This window comes from Megalopta genalis, chromosome 10 (assembly GCF_051020955.1).
Source record: "Megalopta genalis isolate 19385.01 chromosome 10, iyMegGena1_principal, whole genome shotgun sequence".
Taxonomy (NCBI): domain Eukaryota; kingdom Metazoa; phylum Arthropoda; class Insecta; order Hymenoptera; family Halictidae; genus Megalopta; species Megalopta genalis.
Genome location: NC_135022.1, coordinates 6724351 through 6748044, shown reverse-complemented (window position 1 = coordinate 6748044; position 23694 = coordinate 6724351). Strand labels below are relative to the sequence as shown.

At 45.7% G+C, this 23694-nt stretch overlaps 1 long non-coding RNA gene across 1 annotated transcript in view; it reads left to right on the top strand.

The window, feature by feature from the left end:
- The window catches only part of LOC143260138 (uncharacterized), a 34893-nt gene that overhangs the window by 2575 nt on the left and 8624 nt on the right, over positions 1-23694 (top strand). Inside the window, exon 2 of the long non-coding RNA XR_013034246.1 lies at positions 26-369. This is a non-coding gene — a long non-coding RNA (uncharacterized LOC143260138). The remainder of the gene's footprint in view (positions 1-25; positions 370-23694) is intronic.

Below are 23694 nucleotides of genomic sequence, written 5' to 3'. Positions count from 1 at the left end.
TTATTTTTATCGCGCCTTTTTGTAGAGAGAGAAAGAGAGTGAGAGAGAACATTAGAACGTATGGATTATCGGTGCGAAGAGGACAGGCTTCGCAGCTTTGAAAATTGACCGGTCCCGTTTATTAAGCCGGAGGAGCTCGCGATCGCTGGATTTTATTATCTGAGGGAGGATGATTTCATGGAATGCTTCATGTGAGGCATAGAACTCTATTGGTGGGAAGCCTGGGACAAACCCATGTTGGAGCATCGCTTTTGGTCCAGGAATTGTCCGTACGATCCTCGAACGACGTCGATACCGCCAAGAAGCGTGGACGAGTGTGGCATCCTTCACCAGACGATGGAGGAGAAGACAGAGGCGTGTGCAATAATTGTGAGTTTGAAAATTAATGAAATTAAAAATTTATTTTAAAAAACGCTTGATTATAATATATGTTTAGCGCGCAATGTCCGTTTTGTCCATCAACGATGATGACGACAACGATGAATAAAAAAAATGTAATACAAAGTTTAAAATATTTTTTAATTTGTAAATTTGCTGTGTAAAAGCATACGCATCAATCGAAAATAGGGATACATCTCCGAGTTCAGGTAAAGTCGAATATTGGATAATAAGCACGAATCGAATTGGGTTGAGTTTCTCTTTAAATCGTTTCTCCTTTCGGTTTGTAACGCGAATGTCACGTACCGCGGTTTTTTCATTTGCGGAGCTGTTTTTATCGCCCACGTGTGCTTCGTGGTTGTATGCAGCATCGGATATTTGTACAGTAACCACGAACGGAAACTCATGCTGATCGATCTTTCGCTCTCAAGCATACGCAGCATCGACAACTTGTGTATTCCATCCAAAGTGACGTGCGGCATTCTCCATTGAATTTTATACAAATCCAGGACAGGTTTCGCATTGTCGGACCTGCTTCGTAACGCGTTAGCGTCGTTGCGCTCGCGAATCAAAATCAATCCGTGCCGAGCATTTATTACAACACGTTTGTAATCTTCGCAGAAGTCTAGCAATGTGTTCATATGCCCGCAAAAGTTGAAATGTAGCAAATTCGTAAGCGTTACGGTGAGAGTTTCCCTCCGTTGATCATCGTTTCTGTATATCCAGCCCGCGTTGGACAGCGTGTGACAGCCTACACGCCCCGTTACACCATCATAACAACATCCGGTTGAGGTCCAGCCGACTACGATCCACGTGGAGCGAGATAAGAGCCTGCTCCACGTGGAGCGAGATAAGAGCCTGCTCCACGTGGAGCGAGATAAGAGCCTGTATAAAATCACCGCACATCAAAGACAGACCATTGAGTTGGAATCAGGGTTTTGACCCATACACATCAAATTGCTGTCCGTCGTTACTATTAAAATTTGTACTGTGTTCATTTATTGTATTGTACATTCAGGCGTAACCAGCTTGAATGAAATAAAGTTTTTTATATATCTAAGTGTGAAAATTTACATCACAAGCGCGTTGCTCTTCGTAATGTTCAGACTGATGTAATTCTTCAAGATCGTCGTTGTACCGGGATTTCTGGACCGATCGATTTCCACTCCGTTCAGTTCATAACGTATCTCGTCGAACATAAACGCTACCGCATTGTTCTCTAGAGCCACCGTGTCGTTGGTCGATCCTCCCGGTAGGCTGAGTCTTCCCTCCACGTATAGGAAGCTTTTACACGGAAGAGTGTACAAGTCTTGATGTTGAATGGGTATTCTTATCTCATCACTGTTTCCAAACGTTGTGTTGGCGTACGTATTGTAGATGTGCATGTCGATCGTAGTTATTCGATTGTCGAAGATTGGTGCCTCAGAGATGTTCAGAATGTCGTCGGACATGGCGGTGAAGCGAGTTCGATTACTTGGTAACGATGAATCCCAAAGATCGCAGATATTCCATGTTTCGGTTAGTTTCCTCGTCTTCTTCTTCTACTTATTGTCGAAATGGCGCGCCGTTTTTTATGTTCGACGTATTCGATATCCTATTATTATTATTATGAATTAACATAACGGCTATGTCAAGGTTATGAGACGATTCGACGAACGTCCAGCCGAACCGTGATTTCTTCGTTTCGAAAATCAATCAAACGTGCAGACTGGTCCACGATGCGAACCGTTAAATCTTCCATTGATCGTGTAACGATCAGGAGGTAAATGACTCGTGCCGGTGTTTCCGATATTTTATACTCCGGCGACGTGTTAGGCGCGAATTCGTGTATCGTGTGAATCAGTTTCCCGTTATCGTACGAACCGGTGGTTACGTTGCATTCTATTCGAATAATATTCGTGTTAATGATATTCACGGAAGTGTGCGATACATGCCACGTGTTCGGTGATAGAATGCGATTCCTAGAGAATCTTAGGATTGGACCCACGGTGTCGGGTTTCGTAAAATCTATCTTATATGCGCTTTTAATTTCGCTTTTCATAGTATTGTTGATCGCTCGTAGGATCAGCAGATATTCTACATCGTTGTTATCTTTGGCTGGAGAAGGATACCGCGCGCTTATCTCACGCCTCAAGTAAGCGTTGATCGCCCCCAGTTCGTACGAGCCGTCCGGGATGTTTATCTCCTCACCCTCGTCGCCGAAATAGAATTTATTGTCTCCGATTGTCGAAAAAGAAACTTTAGCCTCGGACAAAAATTAATTTATAGTTTACTTAGGACTGAGATTCGAAAATATCAGATTACGTTTCCGCCGGTTCCGTCAACACGCACCGACGGTGATGTAAACTGTATATCAAAGATACCGCTATACAGGGTGTTCGACGATTATTTTAACAGCCAAAAATGAGGGGTAGCTGAGGTCATTTGAAGTAACTTTTTCCTTTGCGAAAATGCAATCTGGGGCTTTGTTTACGAGTTATTAACGAAAAACACTGGCCAATGAGAGGTGACGATGCGAGGGAGAGGGTCCGCGAGAGAGTCCGCAGCACGAGGCTTTAACAGAAGGTCGGGACGGACTCGAGCCGCGTTCGAAGTATTGAACAAGTCACAAGGCGAGAACTTACCGGATTTTTTTACTACATAACAGTGATATTTTTAAGAAAAACGCTGTTCACCTTTACTTTAGAACGTCTGAAGAATATTTACTAATTTTTCGGACCCGAAATAATATGAAGTTTAACCGTGGCAGCCGTTTTAATTTTCTGGTGTGCATGACACCTCGTGTGTACCACTCAACTGGCTCTGCAAAAGAAATTACTGAGTATAAAATTGCAAAGTGATACCCCATTGATGAGACACTTCACGACATTTGATGGCCTAATCACTGAATTGAAAGCAGCTGGAGGAAAATTAGAAGAGATAGATGTAATTTCTCATTTGTTATTAACACTTCCATCATCTTATGATGGAATGATAACAGCTATTGAAACTTTAGCTGAAGACAACTTAAGTATTGCATTCGTAAAAACCAGGCTATTGGATCATGAGGTGAAGTTGTTAAATGAGAATGCCGATTCAAGTATAAAGATTCTCCGGGCAATTAAACAAAATAATAATAAAAGGAGATTCACTAATCAAGACTTTCCTATAAAAACAAAAAACGTGGAAATTTTTAAATACGAAATAAAACGTCTACGAACATGAAGACAAAATGTTACCAGTGTGGAAGAAAAGGACATATAAAGAAGGATTGTTACTACCACAAGAGAACCATGGACTATAAAAATAGCGAAAACAGGAGAACATTACAAACAGTGCAGTGTGTGCAGCAAAATACAAATGCTGCAAATACAGATGGATTTGCATTCATGGCAGGATATGTGGAATGCACTGAAGATAGAAGAGAACGGGTTTAATTTTTATTGGATTCAGGAGCGTCCGACCATATTATCAATAGGGTAGACTTAGCAAAACGAGGAGCTGAAGACACCGATCAGGATATCAGTGACAAAATCTGGAAAATACATCATGGCAACAAAAAGGGACACACTGGAAGTACTCAGTGACACAGGAGTCGCAGGAGAATTGAAGGACGTCCTATATTCGCCGGAAGTACCATATAACTTGCTCTCTGTATCAAAGATGCAAAGTATGGGTAATACGATTGTATTTGATAAACAAGGTGTACAGATTTTTAAATCCGGTAAGGCGATCATCAGGGGTAAGTCCTCGAACAATCTTGTTACAATAGATTTTAAAATAAAGCATGAACAAGTAAACTCAGTCCAAATGTACAGTATTATCAAAGGTAATTTTGAACTATGGCATGAACGCTTGGGACATATTGAAAAAAGTAAATTCTTAGAGTTAAGAAATAAAGGAATGATTAGCGATGTCGAATTGGTAAATAAAATAATACCAAATAATAACTTATGCGAAGCTTGCGTTAATGGAAAACAAGCACGATTGCCGTTTAAAAAGGAAAAAGATAAAGATCATGTAAAAAGACCTTTGTTTATAGTACATACGGACGTGTGCGGTCCAATCACTACTTCCACAAATAAAATATTTAAGAATATTTGATTCTACACTATATGTGCATGATAAAACTAGTAAAACCAAATGTAACGAAAAGACATGGAAAGGAATACTAGCAGGCTATGAAACAAACGGGTATAGAGTGTGGGACGTGAAAAGGAAAAGTATTTCGTTGTCAGGGATACAATATTTGACGAAGTTAATTTCCTAAAGTCAAGGCCGGTAGCAAATGTTAAAGAGATTAGTTGTGAAAAATCTCAAAATAAAATTGAAATTTCTAACGTAATGTCAAACTCAATAAAGGAATTAAAGAAATCTGATAATGGCAAACCAGATAGTTTAAGTTCGGAAAATATCGGAAATAAAACTGATGTTTCTGACGTAAAGTCAAAATCAGTGGGTGATCATAGTAAGTCTGTTGATGGAAAAACAGATAAACTAGAGAGTATAAATTCAAACAGAATCAATGAAAAATTCCATAATGATAATATTGAAATAACAGTAGATAGGTCTTCTTCTCAGAATAGTACAAATACAGATAGTACAAATAGCAGTAAAAGAATGTTATCAGAACCAAGAAGGAGTGATAGGATTAAAAGGAAACCGCACATTTCATATGATGAAGAGGACATGCCGATTGATTATATGATGTGTGCACAATCGGTAGTTTGTGAAACTCCTGCATCATATCAGGAAACAAATAACAGAAATGATAGGGAACAATGGGAACAAGCTATTAGAGAAGAAATTAATTCTCTTATGGTGAATAAAACTTGGACATTAGTACCAAGTCCTAGCAATAGAAATATAATAAATTGTAAATGGGTATTTACGATAAAAGATGATGAATTTGTAAACCCATTAAGATATAAAGCTCGGCTGGTTGCAAAAGCGTTTAGCCAAAAGTATTTAGTAGATTATAATGAAACCTTTGCTCCGATTGCAAGGATTTCAAGTTTCAGATTTATAATTGCTTATGCTAATCAATTTAATTTATTAATCCATCATATGGATGTAGAAACCGCATTTTTAAACGGTATATTAAAGGAGGAAATTTATATGAGAGTACCTGAGGGAATTGAAAACAAACAGAATCAAGTTTGTAAATTAAATAAAGCTTTGTATGGATTAAAACAAGCAGCAAGATGCTGGTTTGAAGAATTCGAAAAGGCTCTTAAAAAGATTTTCAGAATTCCCCAGTTGACCGTTGTACTTACATTTTAGATAAAGGAGATATTTCAAAAAATATCTATGTAGTTTTGTATGTCGATCATTTGGTAGTTGCGACAGCTAATATCGTAAAGATGAATAATTTCAAAGACTACTTAATGAACAGGTAATGAACAGTTTCATTAGAATTGAAAGGAGTGGAGAAACTGCCTCGTCACTCCCAATATGGGGAGGACATCTTCAGTTGGCAGGCGGCGGGCAATTAAACCAGTAATCTGGTACACCCGCCGCCCGCCTATTCTCATCTGCTCGGGGAGGGGGGCTCTAGGTGTGGGCGCACACGCCGCACCCCCCGCTCACGGCGACCCCGCTCGGCAGCCTCCTTCTGCAGCATCACCTCTTCGCAGAAGGCGATGGCTGCCGCCCATTTTCTTGGGCTCTCCAGCATGGCCCCAACTAAGCTGGAGAGAGCGAGGTCGCGACCAACTTCCCGTCTTAGGACTCGGCGCAGCACTGAAAAGGCGGGGCATACCTCCAGTGTATGCTGCGCCGAGTCCTCCTCCGCGCCACAGTGGTGGCACACCGTCGTCGCTTCCCGACCGATGCGACACAGGTATACACCGAAGCAGCCATGCCCGGTGAACACCTGCGTCGCACGGTAGGTGAGCCTGCCAAACCGCCTCTCCCGCCACGAGGTGAAGTGTGACAGGAGAGCCCCAGGGACGCGCTCGCCGGCATGGGAACAAAGCTCCGCATGCCATCTGGCGAGCGCAAGTCCCCGAGCCTGGAGCTCGAAGCACTGGACCGCCTCCTGCTCCGGCGGGTCCCCCCGAGCCCGGCCAGCGATGCATATGCGCCTATAAACATAGGCGCGCATCGCCGCCTGCAGCTCGAAGGGAATTTCTCCCGCCAGAGCAAGCGCCGCCACGGTAGACGTGGTGCGGTAACCTCGTATGAGACGAAGGGCCATTTGTCTCTGAAGCCGGCGCAACAACAAAGTGATGCGCCGGCTTGCCCTCGCGGACGGCGCCCAGATCGGGGCGCCGTACAAGGCCATGGACCGCACCACGCCTAGGTATAGGCGACGCACCATGTTATCCGGTCCCCCGAGATTGGGCAACAGGCGGCCGAGCGAGGCCGCCGCCCTCTCAACCCGGGGGACGAGGCGGCCGAAATGCGCCCCGAATCTCCCGTGGCTGTCGAGGATCAGTCCGAGATACTTGATCTCGGACTTCACCTCGACGAAGGCTCCTCCAACCCAGATCCACGATCCGGCCGGTGGCCGCGACCGAGGCCGTCCAAACCAGACGGCCTCGGCCTTCTCCGGGGCCATCTTCAGCCCCAGATCGTGGATCTTCGCGACGACGGCTGCCACCGCAACCTCTGCTCGTCGGATGGTCCTCTCGAAGGTGTCCCCGACGGTGACCACCAACGTGTCGTCCGCATAGCAGACAAGGGTGGCACCGTCGGGCAGGGAGGCCTTCTCCAGGACTGCGTTATATCCCAGGTCCCACAGGAGTGGTCCTAACACGGACCCCTGTGGGACCCCGCAGTCCACTTCCCTCCGTATCGTCCCGTTCCGGCCCAGGTATTCCACCCACCTGTCCCGCAGGTAGGCCCCGATCACCCGCCTCAGATAGGGAGGCACCTGGTGTTCAACCAGGGCCTCCCTAATGGCGGACCAGGGCAGGGTGTTAAACGCATTGACGATGTCGATCGACACCGCCAAGCAGACCCCGCCCCGTGCCACGGCATTGTCCGAGAGGGACTTTAGACGGTCGATTGCGTCGACCGTCGATCGCCCCTCCCGGAAGCCGAACTGGCAGTCCGCCAGATCGGGGCCGACGCGGGACAGGTGCCTGGCGAGGCGGGCAGCAATGATCTTCTCAAAGATCTTGCCCACCTCGTCCAGGAGGCAAATGGGCCGGTACGCGGAGGGAGAATCCGCAGGCCTCCCATCCTTCCTTAAGAGGACCATCCGACTTCTCCTCCAGAGGTCCGGGAACACCCCGGACCTCAGGAACCCGGAGAAGAGGCTTCTGAGCCTCCCGCCCAGGACGCTCATGGCAAGCAACCAGACCCGGCCGGGGATACCGTCCGGCCCCGGGGCAGTATTCTTGCCCCGAAGCCATTTGACTACCCCGGCCATTTCCTCCGGCGCGACCTCCAGATCCGGGGACCACTCATGTCCCTCTAGCTGAGGGACGGGCCGGGACGCCTCCCCGCTGACGGGGAATAGCGCGTCCACGACCCGTCCGAGCATCCCCGGATCCAGGCTTTCCGTCAGAGGGGGCGCCCAGGGACGTAAACGTCCCATCGCCATTTTGTATGGGCGCCCCCACGGATCTCGGTTCAGAGACCCGAGAAAGTCGCGCCAGGCCTGGCTCTTCGCCTGCCTGATGGCCAGCTGCAGGGCGACCACCTTCTCCCTGTATCGCCCATACAGCTGGATAGCCAGCTCCACGTCGGAACGTCGTCGTCGACGGGCGCGGGCGTACTGGCGTCGCGCGCGGACGCACTCTGTGCGTAAATCCGCTATCGCGCGCGACCACCAGTACACCGCCTTCCTCGGGAAGACCCTGGCCCGGGGCATGGCGACGTCGCAAATCGACGTCATTGCGCCCCGGAACCAATGGGCCTCCCTTGTCCCGTCGACTGGCCCGGCCAGTGTTGCCGGCCAGGCCACGACGTGGGATGCCGCCATCAGAGCGTCCTGGTCGAGGCGCTTCAGCGCCCACCGTGGCTGAGGCGATCCCTCATCAGCGGGGCGACGTCGGGGCGTCGATGGGGCGGCGGAGAGGCCGAGAACAATGTATCTGTGGTCGGACAGCGTCTCGACCTCCTCCGCCACCCTCCACCCCGTAATACGGCGCACGGCCGGGGGCGTTGCCCATGACAGGTCAACGATGGACCCCCCGTTATACCGCACGCACGTATGGACCGAGCCCGTGTTTAGGAGACAGAGCCCGAGTCCCGCCGCCCAATCAAGCACCTCCCGGCCCCTCGGGTCCGTCCTGGGGGAACCCCAAGCTGAAGACTTGGCGTTGAAGTACCCCAGGACCAGCACCGGACGTGGCTGGCAGCGAGAGACGCATCTCCCCACCACGTCCAGATACTGTTCATACTCCTCGAGGGACCACCTCGGAGGTGCGTAGATCGCCACAACCACGGTGCCGCCCCAGTCAACGGCCAGGTATCCCCGGCCGCGCTCGATAACGGAGCACGCCGGGGACCCCGGCCGGCCTGCCCATATTATAACAGCGGAGCCGTCCAAGTCCCCCATCCAATGAGGATGGTCGGGGACCCGGTACGGCTCCGCCGCTACGGCCAACCCGGCACCCCGCTCGGCCAGGAATTGCACAAAAAGGTCTTGTGCCCTGACCGAGCGGTTCAGGTTGGCCTGAATAATAGGGCCAGTAGGCCCCATTACTCCGGCGCCTCAATCTCCATCGCCGCCGCGGGAGCGGTGGCGTCTGGAGTTTTATCAGCCCCAACCGCCCCCGCGGGCGCAACGGCGGCATCCTTGGGTGCCGGATCCTTTGTATTAGTAGCTGCCACGGCGGCTGCCGCCTTGGCCGTCGTGGTTCTCCTACCCCTGCTCCCTCTGCCGCGTCTCGCGCTGGCAGGGCACGCCCGGCTGCCGAGGCGGTGGCCGGCCGGCTTGCCAGCACCCGCGCAAAGCGGGCACTTTGGCTGTTCAGTGCAGCCAGCCACCTTATGGTCCTGACTGCCGCACCCAAAACAGCAGCCGGACCGATCCTCAGCCGCAGTGCACCGCTGCCTCGTGTGGCCTAAGCCAAAGCAGCGGTAGCACTGCAAGGGCCGGGCGCTGAGGGCCTCCACTGTCGCCTGGGTCCAGCCCACTGTCAGTTTGCCGGCGACCGCAACTTTGCGTGCGGCCGCAGCAGGGCACTGGACCCAGAGGGTGCCCAAACCAGAGGGGGAAGACCGGATTTCGCCGGTCTTCACATCCCCCCGGTCGCACCCTCCCACACGGGCGACAGCTGCAGCGACCTCCACCGGCGTGGTCGAGTCGACCAGGCCGCGCACCCTAAGGTCGGCCTTTTTGATTGGGCGCGCGACCTTCACGCCGGTCCCTGCCAGCGCGTCAGCCATCTTAGAGGCCAGGGCAGTGGCCTTGGCTGCGCCATCAGCTCCGGGGACCTCTAAAATTATTGCCCCCGTCACCGCTCTCCTCGGCTTCAGCGAGGCGATGCCAATTTCTGCCAGGTCTATTTTGGACCTGGCAGTGGCCATCGCCTCGGCGTAAGTCATCGCCCCGCCGGCCGGTACCGTTAGAGTAACGGCAGCCGTGCGGGGTGGACGCGGCGGCAGGGGAGCCCTTTTGGGAGCAGCCGGTGCCACCCGCCTCGCCGCCCTCTGGGTCAAAGCAGCCTTGGCAGCTGCCGCAGGTTTATCTGCGGCAGCCGCCCTTTTGGCCTTCCGGCCAACTACCTTTGACCACACCTCAGTTGGAGGTGTGGTGGAGGGCGGCGCAACAGTAGGGGCGGGCTGCATTTGTGTCGCCTTAGCGACCACAGTCCCTCCCCCACTGCCACCCTTTTTCTTTCCCCCCCTCCTGTCCATCGGCAGGGGTGGGGCGGACGGCACGGGTGCCGCCGATCGTGGGCCTCGCACCCGCGGGACCAGCTCCCTTCTGAACGATGCCAATTTGGCATCGATAACGGAGCCGATCTGTGCCAGCAAATCTGCTGGCACAGCCGCGGGTGGGGGCGAGGACCCTCCTCGCCCAGGGGTCTGGGGCCCCCGAGCGCCGATATCCGGCAGCAATCCCTTGCCCCCACCAGGGGGCAGCGGCGGAGCCATCCCGGCAACAGCCGGCCCCGCCTCCACCGCTTGACGGAGTCGGGCGACTTCAGCTCGCAACTCCGCCAACTGCTCCCTTAATTGGGCATTCTCGGCTTCCAACAGCCGGGTGGCGCTGGGAGCCGACCGAACTGCCAGCTCCGCAACGCCCACCCGGCTGCTCAGGGCCGCCGTCCGGAGGGACCGCACCGCACTGGCCTTCAGTCCCGTCGCAGCACTGGAGATTCTGGCCACATCGCCCAGGCACTCCATTACTGCTGCCGCAACGTCACGCGTCGGGCGGCCCCGGAAATCCGCAGCGACCTCAACCTCATCCGGCAGCGGGTCGCTGGATCTCGCAGGCCTCGGCCCCGGGGCAGCCGGGTCGAAAATGCCCGCTATGAGGCTTCTATCAACCTCAGCCTGTCTGCGTTTGGCCTCTTGGAGGCCAACGTATTTCCCGGTCGTCGGTGGCCGGCCCCGTTTCCTCCTGGAGGTGCCCGGGACGCTCTGCGACGAGTGGTGGGAGGAGACGGAGAAGTCCGACTCCTCCCCCCCGTCGCAGTCGCCAAGGCCCTCCGCAGGCCTCTTTGTGCCGCGTGTGGCAGAAAGCCTCCGCGACACCGGCTCTACATATCGTTCTAGGCGCACGATTGGCTCGCACGCCTCTCCCTCTCGCTCGTTACCCCCCTCCCCGGTTGTTTTTGAAAAAGAAGAATCCATAGTTCATCCCACGAGTGTGGTCGGAAAGGAGGTCACCCCGGGTAGAGCCGCCATACCCGGGGAAGGCTAATACGCCCGGGGGGTCGCCAGGTACCCCGGGGTTGTCCGCTAACGATTGGTGCACCCACCAACCGTAGCTGGCGCTTACTCCAGCTACGCCCTCTTCACCGCGCAACACTGCTTGGGGCTAGGGATTTTTTAGAGAGGTTGTCATCCTCGCGGTCCGGCCGGTTAAGGCAAGACCCCCGTTCCTGTAAAACATGACCACAGGTTTACGGTATGTGACCGACTTTAGTTGGCCCCTCACCTCAAGCCACTCCGGCTAGGTAGAACCTGCCAGGGAATAAAATCCCCGCCGGTACAGCCTTGAGGATCATTAGGGCACGAAGCCCCCCACCACGACAAGGTAGCGGACACGGGGGGGTAATTATGAAGCCCTGAATTCAGACGAACAATATGAGGCACCTTGTCGAAATGTTATTGGTTGTTTGATGTATATTGTAACATACGAGGAATCTTCCCACGTATTTTTTATATTCCTTCCTGAAGGCATACGCCAGGCTGGCGGCAGCCAGTCGGGGGTGGATTTGTATATCTTGAGTCGAGTGCCTCCGAGGGGGTACGACGACGAACGTTCTGGAACCGGACCACGTAGCAACACCGCCACTACCATTTTTCCCATAAAATTTTAGTATATAAAGGGCTCTAACGCGACCGGGAAGCGGGCTAGTTTCGTGACATTCGTTGAGACGGAAACATTAGCAAGATCGAGTTAAATTCTCTTTCAACCAAATCTCAGAGGTAACAGCCTAAAATCGAAAGCCCCCGCCGGCTCAGTGCGAAAAACTGAGAGCGCGTTTAGAGTCCACAAACACACACTCACACTTGTTAAACCCAGCGCGCAATAAATTAGTTTCTACCAGTTTTTTGGTTTCCACTTCAATTATTACCATCTCCTGCTTCGAACCAGTAATAGGTAAGAACCCACCAAGGTATACCTCAACCGCTCGAGGTATATCCTTATTTCTTTTTAACAAAGTTACGAGGCATCCTAACACCAATTCCTCCAACCACCTTATCCAAACCCCTTTGAAGGTAGCCACCCGTGTCGAAATAAATATTGACTGGTCTACGCACCTCATCCTAACCTAAAAGGTAGCCACCCGTGTCGAAATAAACATCGGCTGGTCTACGCACCTCATCCAAAAAGATTCCAATTGCATGCAACCTCCGGCCACCCAAACTGCCTGGCCCTCGGCACGTAACAATATTATGATCTGTACGCGACCTGATCTATGTGTAACTGTGAGCATTTTGAGAAGATACACAAATAAAAGAAATAAGGAATTATGGATTTGTCTTAAAAGAGTTTTAAGATATTTGAAAGGCACGACAGATATCAAACTAACGTACACAAGAGGTACACATGATAACATCTTGATAGACAGCAGGGTATGCTGATTCAGATTGGGATGGAAACGACACAACTGGTTATATATTTAAATTGTTCGAAAAATATACAATTAGTTGGAATACGAAAAAGCAATCATCAGTCGCGGTCTCTTCGACTGAGGCTGAATACATGGCTTTATTTAAAGCAGTTAAAGAAGCATTATGGTTAAAATCTTTAGCAACCAGTATCAAAGTAAATATATCAGAATCCATTGTAATCTATGAAGACAATAATGGTTGTATTAGTATTGCAAACAACCCAACTAGTCACAAAAGATCAAAACATATCGATATTAAATATCACTTTGCCAGAGAGTAGGTAGAGAATAAAGTACACTGAAGGTATGCCCCGCCTTTTCAATGCTGCGCCGAGTCCTAAGAAGGGAAGTTGGTCGCGACTTCGCTCTCTCCAGCTTAGTTGGGGCCATGCTGGAGAGCCCGAGAAAATGGGCGGCAGCCATCGCCTTCTGCGAACAGGTAATGTTGCAGAAGGTGGCTGCCGAGCAGGGTCGCCGTGAGCGGGGGGTGCGGCGTGTGCGCCCACGCCTAGAGCCCCCCCCCCCCCGAGCAGCTGAGAATAGGCGGGCGGCGGGTGTACCAGATTATGCTGGTTTAATTGCCCGCCGCCTGCCAACTGAAGATGTCCTCCCCATATTGGGAGTGACGAGGCGGTGTGGGGTGCGGTCCCCCGCACCGCCGAATCAAGATGATTCATGGGGGGTGGATAAATCTCCCCCCCCCCCCCGGGACGCGGCCGGCCACCGCCATTCCATCCTGGTGGCCGACCAGGCGAGGAGGAGCCGCGGTTGTGTTCTTTGAGAGTTCCCGTGGCTCCCCCGCTAATCGCCAGCGCCCTAGGCCGCCGTGGGGGTTTTAGCGGGTCTAACCCCGCACTACCCCCGTCCCGTCCTTCGGGCGGGTCTGACCAGCAGATTTCCCCCACGTTAATAAAAAAAAAAAAAAAAAAAAAGGTAGAGAATAAAGTGGTAATATTAAAATATATTCCAACAGGTCATCAATTGGCAGATATGCTGACCAAGCCACTTCCAGGACAGAAGTTCATCCAAATGAGAGTTGGAATAGGCGTACAATAACAGAATTTTTTTTCTCATTGTTCAATTAATATAAGAAATAAATGGTCTGGTCAGGTTTTTCTGGGGACTGATATTCGAAAATATCAGATTACGTTTTTCGCCGGTTTCGTCAACGCGCACCGACGGTGATGTAAACTGTATATCGAAGATGCCGCCATACACCATCGCCGGTGTCGTTAGAACACATCGTGCTCTGACCGTTAGTGATCCCAGCACCGAGAATACAATGTAATACGCGATGAATGACCGCCTCTGATTGTGTAGAAGACCACACCAAAAAAGGTATATAAGCAGGCGTCAGTTCGTACATATACCTTCTCTCAAATGAAAGTAAAAATAAAGCTGTTTAAGAAATGGAATTAATATCATATTTATTTGAGAAATAATCCAAGCCAAAATCCCAATACCGATATTTGAACTGATGTTTGGTATTGTGTAATAAGTTTGCAAATCGAGCAGGCCCACTTCGTAATCGGCATTGTTGAGATCTATAGGCGGGAAGTACTTGGATGCTAACACGCTACTTCTTCCCGATAACGTGAGCGTGTATGACATCCTTGCGACGAACTATATCAGAGTTCCTCGCAGAAATTTCACACACAATTGTCCGCACACGCTTTCGTCGTAACTTTGATAAATCTTGTGATTGTACGTGATGGTCGGAAATAACGAATCAATTCGATCGGTGGTCGAAAATCTCCAAAACTATCGAAGTAACTGACTCGCGAATCATGTTTTATATACGCGACCCAGTGCGTTCCTGAACCATGACCGCTATCCAGATTCACTATTCCTCGTTCGTTTACCCATATTTGTTTCGGCAATTCATCGCGCATGAAAACTCCGCGAAAATGCGGTAATTTTTTACAGACGATTTTCAATTCCACGTCCGTCGTCGAGTTATCTTTTTTCCTTTCTTTTGACTTCTTTTTCTACTTCATTCCTTTTCCACGTTTGTACGGCGCGAGATACACTCCGCGGCCCTCCATAGCGCGATTGTGTCGTCGCGCTTCTTCCAATTGTTTCTTCGCAGCTTTCGCATCGTTTATTGTTTTGATCACCCCAGCAGCGCCATCTGTCAACGCTTCCAAAGCTCCCAAAGCGGGTAAAACGAATGTTATGATTAGTCTGTTGGAGAGTCCGAATTGGCTGCGATTCGCAAACTTGTACGTGTATTCGAAATCGCAGCGTCAACCATAGTATCAATACTTGAGCAACTTGTTCTCGTCCGTGGGGGATGTAGGTTATTTTGCCTACTCGGACAACGCGGACGTGATTCCTCAGGCAGATGCTCGGCCGAATTCGATATTTATCTTTGACGACGTTGCTTGCGACGAACAGGATGTCATGAGAGAATATTTCGCGATAGGCAGACATTCGCACATCGGTTGTTTCTATCTGTCGCAATCGTACGCGAGAATACCTAAACATTTGATTCGCGACAATGCAAATCTAGTGATTCTATTCAATCAAGATGTCACGAATCATATGAATACAGATATGTCGTTCGAAACGTTCAACGCACTTTGTACGAGGTATTGGCGAAACAAGTACGGATTCCTTGTAATCGACAAAGACAGCCCTGCGAATCGTGGTCGTTACAGGCGCGGTTTAACGAATTTGTCGTACTGTGATCGGGGCTCATTTGGACTGCAAGAGTCGTTGAAGTCGCATCGTACCGCCCGATATGCGTCGGTCTAAGGAAAACCGGCGAGCCGCGATCGCCAAAGAAATAGCCAAGACCAGTGATGTCATACGTAAAAATAGTTTAGCTCTGAAGGTTGGGAAAATGAATACGGAGTCGAACATTGAGACGAATTTACGCCCGATCGAGGAGCCGTTGAAACAGCTGGTTCAAAATACAGCTACGGAAGCGAACGATAATATGCCGATAGCGGATCGGCCGTTGGATCCGTAAACGCAGTCGCTATTCTCTATGAAGAAAGTAGAGAGAAAATGGAACAAGAAGAAGAAGAGGAAGCATGACGAAGCAGCTTTAACGCCAAGGATGCATTTGAAGAAGAAAAAGAAAATATATTCCCCTGTCCTTACCAACGATGACATCGGCTATGTGTTGTACGACGACGACGATGACGACGACGACAGTGGCAACAGTGACCTTAACGAGGCGGGTGGCAATAAGACGCACGAAACGATACCTACGATACTTTCGGAGCAACAAGAGAAAGCTTTCGAATCGTCTCCAACGGCCACAGCATCGTTGGAATCATCGGTGCGAAACATTTTGAAAAGTCCTGAATCGCACCGCGACGAATAAGAACATTTGTTCAACAATCTTGGACCTTTAGCCAGCAAATACTTGCGCAATTCCTTTAGCGGACCACCGAAAAATTTGGACAACGTGTATGGAGTGTATTTTTATAATGACAAACTGATACTTGGAAACACCACGTTTGATGTTAAAAGCAACGACGATATCGTTATCAGGTCTCTACGAATTGATATTCAAAAGAATACCCGACGAGAACCTGTACATCGAGGTCGATAAGGATATTTACAGAAACATTCTCATCGCTACGCGCGCGCATCAGCGAGGTAACCAAATGATGGGGAATAAGGGTTACAAGTACAAAACTATCGTAGGACCGATGTTTTCGACGTTGCGCGGAAAGGGTATACAAATTCCAACGATGATGCGCGTAACCAACAATCCAATCGATTACGTGCATTGGGACGATCCGAACGAGCTGGTGTATCGTTTGATATTGCTGATGGCATCGAAAAATGCCGGGCCCACTGGTCACGACAACGAAATAATATCCGCAATCGAAGAACTTCGAAGAAGTCGGATTGATTCTAAATTAAATCGTTCGATACTCGTTACTGCAGTAATGAATGAAATGCCTGTTGATAAATTTAACAGGTGGTTCGATAGAACGAGTATTCGTTGGAATTGCTGCGAAACCAATCAAGCGATATCTGTGGACGAAAATTGGAACGATAGATTTACAAATATTGAGTTGAAACATAGATGAAGAAGATAATGATTGAACCGAGAAACCTCGGTAGCATAAAGTTAAACGAATAATTCGTTCATCTTTCGTTTTGAAGCGACCGCGGACCCGATAAAGCAAGAGAGAGAGAGAGAGAGAGGTGTCAGTGGTAATCATGAGCGATGAGAAAGTAAACTTGGTGAACGAACTGCATGCTCCGGCGACGCGTTTCTTCCCGCGCAGGCGAGTGATCGTGCGAGGACTCGACGATCTTGTAAGGGCCTTAATACATTCTCATGTTACACACAGACACTACGTCATCCGGAAGATAACCCACCCAAGATCCTGCACATGGCCCCGTCGCCGAATGTTCTGGAAGCACCAACCCCTGACAAAGACCGATATAAATACCAGTCTCCAACGCACCAAACCTCAGCCTTGACGAATCCTCCACCAGCTACGGAACTATTGTACTCGGTATAAACTATTGTAAATCGTATAAAACTTGTATTATTTGTAATAAAGAGTTAGAGAGTTGGGCAACGGCTCAACTCCTTCTTTTTTTATACTTCTTGGTATTGCTTTACGTAACAATCTCTGGCAAGCCGACATCGTCGAGGTTCAACGATATGCTAGAGACAATAGAGGACATCGATACATTCTCACGATAATCGATAATAAGTCGATCTAATAAACAAATCCTTTACGTTTCTTAATGCGATTATTTATTATTAAATCAGCTTTGCAAATCATTCGTTGAATTCTGTTCGGACACGGAATTATTTAAATTAAAATATCATTTACGAACTTTGTTAATCTTCACTGTACACCTTGCATACAAATTTCATATGGTACCCATGAGGTGTCATGCACACTAGAAAATTAAAATGGTAAATAATATTCAGACGTTCTAAAATAAAGATGAACAGCTCTTTGTTTAAAAATATCACTTTCACATAGTAAAAAAAAATCCGGAAATTTCACGCTTCGTGACTTGTTCAGTACTTCGAACGCGGCTCGAGTCTGTCCGGACCTTCTGTCAAAGTCTCGTGCTGCGGGCTCTCGAACTTCGCGCCGTCACCTCCCATTGGTCAGTGTTTTTCGTTAATAACTCGTAAACAAAGCTGCAGATTACATTTTCGCGAAGGAAAAAGTTACTTAGAATGATCTCAGCTGCCCCACATTTCCGTATTGCGAGACATTTTTGGGACACCCTGTATAATAAATACATATTTAAATATATATTTACGTTTTATTATAATATATATTAATATCTATATTTTATTCAAATATTTTATTAATTAACTATAATTAGAGAATTATATAATATATATTATAAATTTATAAAATATAAAAAAATCACAGGATTATTAAATTTATTAATATATATTTTTAATAGATCAACTATAAATTTAGAAATATTATCTGTCCTCATAGATATATTTTAATGGATCCATTAAACAAATAATTAATATTTAATAAATATCTTTATATATTCATAGATTAATTAACAATTCTACTTCAAAAGAAGTAATCTAAATTTATAAATCTTTACATCTTAACATTATTCTTAAATATAATTAACTTATCATATATTTTTAATTATTTAATAATATACAAATTTTTAACCAATAAACAACTACTCGAGGTGTATCTTCAATTTTTCTTGCAAAAGTTACGAGGCATCCTATTCTATTCTATTCTATTCTATCATCTATTCTATTCATCCTATCCAATTTATCCAAATCCTATCCTGATTACTCGGTAGCCATCCGTGCTGAAAGAAGCATCGGCTGGTCCACGCAATCTCCCTTATAAAAAATCCCAATCGCATCGAACCTCTGACCACGCAAAGCTGCCTGGCCCTCGGCTCGTAACATAGCAAATGTTCCTGCGCGGTTGCATGCATTGCACTCCTATTATCTCTTTTTACAATTCGCACGTCCAATAATTACATTTCATTTACCCCCGTCCATGACGCATCTCAAGCAACTATAACCAACAAACTGCGGCAATTATAGCCCATACACACAGATCTTGTACACTCCCTCTGCTCAACAGAACACTCAACGTTGAAGTTCTCCACGTCATCTAGAGCAACAACCACTACAGGAGCTACAAGCTCAACAAAGTACAACAATCATAACAACGAACTCCTCTTTCCTTCCCTTCCTCTCAACTCCAATAATCTTGAAACCTACTAATTCTCGAGCCTTAACAAATAGTTAACTCCAACTCTCAGCACTTTTCCACGTACAATCCTAATTCAACTTGACTTGACCCCATCACACTCAAAGCAACAAATGGTAATACACCACTACTCACTCAATCCAACACCCCCACTTCCTCATCGCTGACTCACCCTACCCTCCTTTCCTCTCCACACCTATCCTCTACTTATCATATTGTTGCGAATCACTCCGTTTCTCTCGCGTCGCGGCATTTTATATATATTTACAATAAAGAATATAAACTATAATACAACTCAATACGATTATATTTCAGATCTTTCAATTTGAAATGTTGCTCGTTCGACGGTCCGATTTCGACTCTCCGATTGTCCGTTGGTAACACTCTCCGTGGCAACACCTATCTTCTATTATTTTTTAAGGAGTTGTTCACAACAGGGCAGTTTCACGTTACAGCGACTTGATTCGGACAAGTCACCGTAACAATATAATCATATTATTCACCATATTATTCAACGGCATCCTCTCAAGCCGGAGTTTTTTTGCAAATTTTTCTCCTTCAGTCACTCATTAAAATGAATTTTTTACATCCTGCAGGTAACCACAATCACGTAATTCACTTGATAAGTCTGGATTACAGGCAGCAACGGATCCAACATCACAGCATAAACCAAAAACAACCACTCGTCAGCGTTTCACCAGGAGCCTAGAAGCAAGGTGCTACTTGCAAAACCGGCTCCCGAAGGACACTGCCCCGCTATATAGATTTCATGGCGAGTTCACAAGTAACATGTAATATGTAATATACACTATATTTCTGAACATTTCGGGACCAAAAGTTTCGGGTTCTGACCCAAACTCAAAGGAAATTTTCGACCCGACTCTAACCTGAAATCTCAGATCCCTGCTTACCTCTAGTGTACAGTAAAGTGAACATTCTGACACCATATAGAGGGTGTCTCAAAATTATGTTACTTGCGGAAATGGAGGGTTCCTGAGGTCAATTCAAGTAACGTTATTTTGAGAAACCCTGTATACCAGCGATAAAAATAGCATCTACAGAATACGATAGAATACAGAAGTAAAATTCGCCCCAGGAGTTCACCCGCATTGACTTATTTAATTATATCATCAAGAATAATTTATTTATGATTATAGAGAAATAAGATTTTTGAATATTCTAACAATTTAATTGATGACGTTCGTCAAATTCGAAATTGTCAAGTTTACTGAAAAAGGTATTGTCAATCCGAAACTAGTCTCGAACGCATCTCCGAAACTCGATCAAGCCCAAATTATGCAAATGACTTCATTTCACATAAAAACAATGCTAGCGAGAAGGATTTTTTCAAATTGGAATGTTACGACCCGAAATATTGCGAAGAATGTATTGCACTGTTATATAAACAATATAAACATTTACCATTTCTGTCTTTTTTAAAAACGTTTACAAAACCTCCAATAAGAATGAAAAATTTCTTTCCTGACCGAGTCTTTTCCGTACTTCAACCTAAACCAATGCAGTGTATCACAATCAGTGTAGGTTCGAAATACACAGCGTTCGTACTCAAGCACATAATATACAATGCGGTTCCATTTCACAAGAAGAACTGCGATAAATACTGTCCAATATAAATCATAGACCTATTTAAACCAATAACACTACTATGAAAAACCTCAGAAATAAGTTTATTAATTGCATTAACTCTGCAATGCTATAAATGCTTGAGTTTGCTCGAAAAGATTCGACGCACCTACTTTTTAACTTTACAGCTTACTTAATAGACAACAACAAGGTTTTGTCCTCGCAAAAGTTGCTACAACTAGACAATCTGCATTATCAATTTCATCGAATGAACGTTCCAACTTAAACATTTTAAACATGGATTTTTATAAATCTAGAGTATTTGATTTAATCGTGTCAGAATAGGAAGCAGACAGTAAATTGATCAACGAACTCGAGAAAGCAATATCTCTAGTGGCAGTAGGATTTGAATGGAGAAATCAATCCTCTGAAGCTGTATTGCTTGTTATCCAAATATGGTTGCAAGTTTTTAATTAATGGAAGGCAACACCATATAATGACGAGTAAATAAAAATTACCGATCCAGATTTCAATGACTCTTGGTACCATTACTGCACAATTTGATTCATAGATAATATACACGGCTTCGCAGAAACACTTCCGGTCCTGTTCACCCCGAGAAGTAAATATTTCAGATTCTTAACCAAATTCAGGAAAGTTTGGTATGGAAGATCCAAAAGCAATTCTCAAAGCCTTGCTTCAAAAGTACGTCGAAATTCAGATCAATGTAGTCTTACTTTTCTTGTTGGTTACTTCCGCAATAGTCATCTGGATATCTGCTGAACACTGACGTGAATCTTGACATGAAAACTGCATCACTCAACTTCCATGTTGACCCAATCGGTTTTTGTTGACGGCAAAAACTGTAAATCATCAAGCAAGCAAATTCCTGCTTTCTGTATTTCCACTTCAATATTTACTAGGAATCGTGCATTCTTGCTATTTTTCATTATGTGATTAATATTTGTTGCCAGTATACCAAGAATGTATCCACTGCGCGTTACTTTTCTAGTTATGTACACTATTTGAAATTTTGTAACCCTGAATTAATCAGCAATTATTCTGAAATACTTTGGAAATTGAAGTCGATAGTTGTGAAGTTAATTTATGATTCTTTGAAAATGGCTATATTTTCCTGTAATTAATACTTAGGTAAGTAACGTTGTCGTATCCAGCCATAGTTGCCTTCGACTAATGAAACCAACGACTACTGTTACATTGCTTTTCTTCCTCCATATTATAACCATTTTAGGAAAACATTTAGTTATTTCGGGCGCGTAGAGTACAAGAAATGTTCTGCAAACTACCAAGAATGCATAGCTCTGCAGTAATAAAAAATGGAGTATTCTCAATCTGAATGTTCCATTTAATGCAGTCCATTACCTCCTCTTTACTGGTATCACTTGGTTCGATGCATAAGAACTCTAGCGCGACGTTAGTTTTTTTACATTAAGTCGAGCTCAGCTGTTCGAGTTCGACGCCCGTCCAGGTAGACAACCCGTAGTAAACACTTCAAACAGTCTTTTTTTGCAGCGTCGCAATGTATTTATCACCTTCCAATAATCCCAATATCAAATCCGTTACCTATTTTTCGTTGTTTCCCATGCAGCGCTCTTCGTTAGGTCATTGCCTTCGTGCACTGTAACGAACTTTCAATGCTGCTTAGTTTTCAATATTCACAACGAAATAAATAGGCCCTCACACCGCGAACGTGGCATTAGTTATCAACTACTGTTACGTAGATACATATAGTTGCGCTAGTATATATAACTCTAAGTTCTCTGCTCTTGCAGTCCAGTGTCTGTATACTTTTGTGCTTGCAGCCTAGCTTCGCTATAATCAATTGCACTTGCAAATTTCGCTACAGCTTTGTAATCATAAATTGATCGCTTGATCGTATAAATTCGTGACCTTCATGATACATCAATAGATTTTATCATTCTATTGTATATTATGCTGCTCTGTACAAATCTTATTGGTTAAAATATATTTAGTGTTATTACACTAGCGTTCTTTACTGTACAGTCCACTATCCAATTCATCCTTCCAACACTACTAGAGTTCCCAACGAAAAGATATATTTGCAACATAAACTTTTATAAGAATAACGAACTAGTAATTTTGAAAATTGTCGAACATTTAACTTATTTTTGCACTTTATGAGCCTTCCTGAGTACTACATATTTCCAAAACTTCATACTCCGGTTACGCAAATACATACAACTGTAAGATGTAGATGGTTCATTCTATTATATATTTCACATAGAACGTTATTATGATTCAGATTTTGATAATACTCAACATTCATGTTTAAACCCACGATTTAATTTAGTGTTGATAAAAGTGATGTCAATTTTGCAGGTTGTCTTCGCTATAGCATGCATGAAAGTAATATAGTAATACTTTACTATCCACACTTTATTTATGCATGATTCGTACTCAAGCCGCTATGTGCATTATTCCGACTTGACGAGAAGGCGACTATACACAGTGCGGACACGTTGGTCGCAAAAGTCTTCTCGTTAGCTTTAAACTATACGTTAGTAGGAGTTACCGTGTTCGTTTGAACGGTTCAAACAGATATATGTATAATTTCCTTATAGTACAATACTGTGTATAGTACAAACAGAATTAAGTCTCATTACGAATAATTTCTTTCACGAACCATCACTGAACGCGACATCGGGTCGACACATTCGATGGAAGAAATAGAAAAGCTCGTCTCGATGACTACATTGTGCAACATATGTCCAAAATGATCTATTGGAATCAAAATATACTCCATAAATACTGCAGAATTCATTTGAATTGATAGAATTAAGAATTAACTTTCCTACCTCGAGTATAATGATATAAAAAAATGATCACGTTTTCAGTTAGCATTTATGCATTACTATCCTACAAATGTAAGTTTTATAAATAACGCTAAATATTTATTAATAAAAATAAGATCAAAATAAATAAAACTAATTCAAACAAACACTATATGGTACTACAATATAGTATATAGAGTATTTTCCCGAAACTACAGAGATTTAAATTATTGTAATATCATTAAAGAAATTTTTTTCACCAATTTTTAAAATACACCTGTGAGATTTATTATGTATACAACATTATTTAGAATACCAAAATTATGAAATTCTTTTTCGAAAATCATCGGTTGGTGTGAAATTGGTTTAGTCAAGTGTATCGACTGAGCACTGGCCAGAAAAGCATAGGACTACATATTTCCAGACTTGTGGTCGGGAGATTAACCGAATCAATTAAACCAGTTTGTTTCGCACTTATCCGGCTCGAGGGAC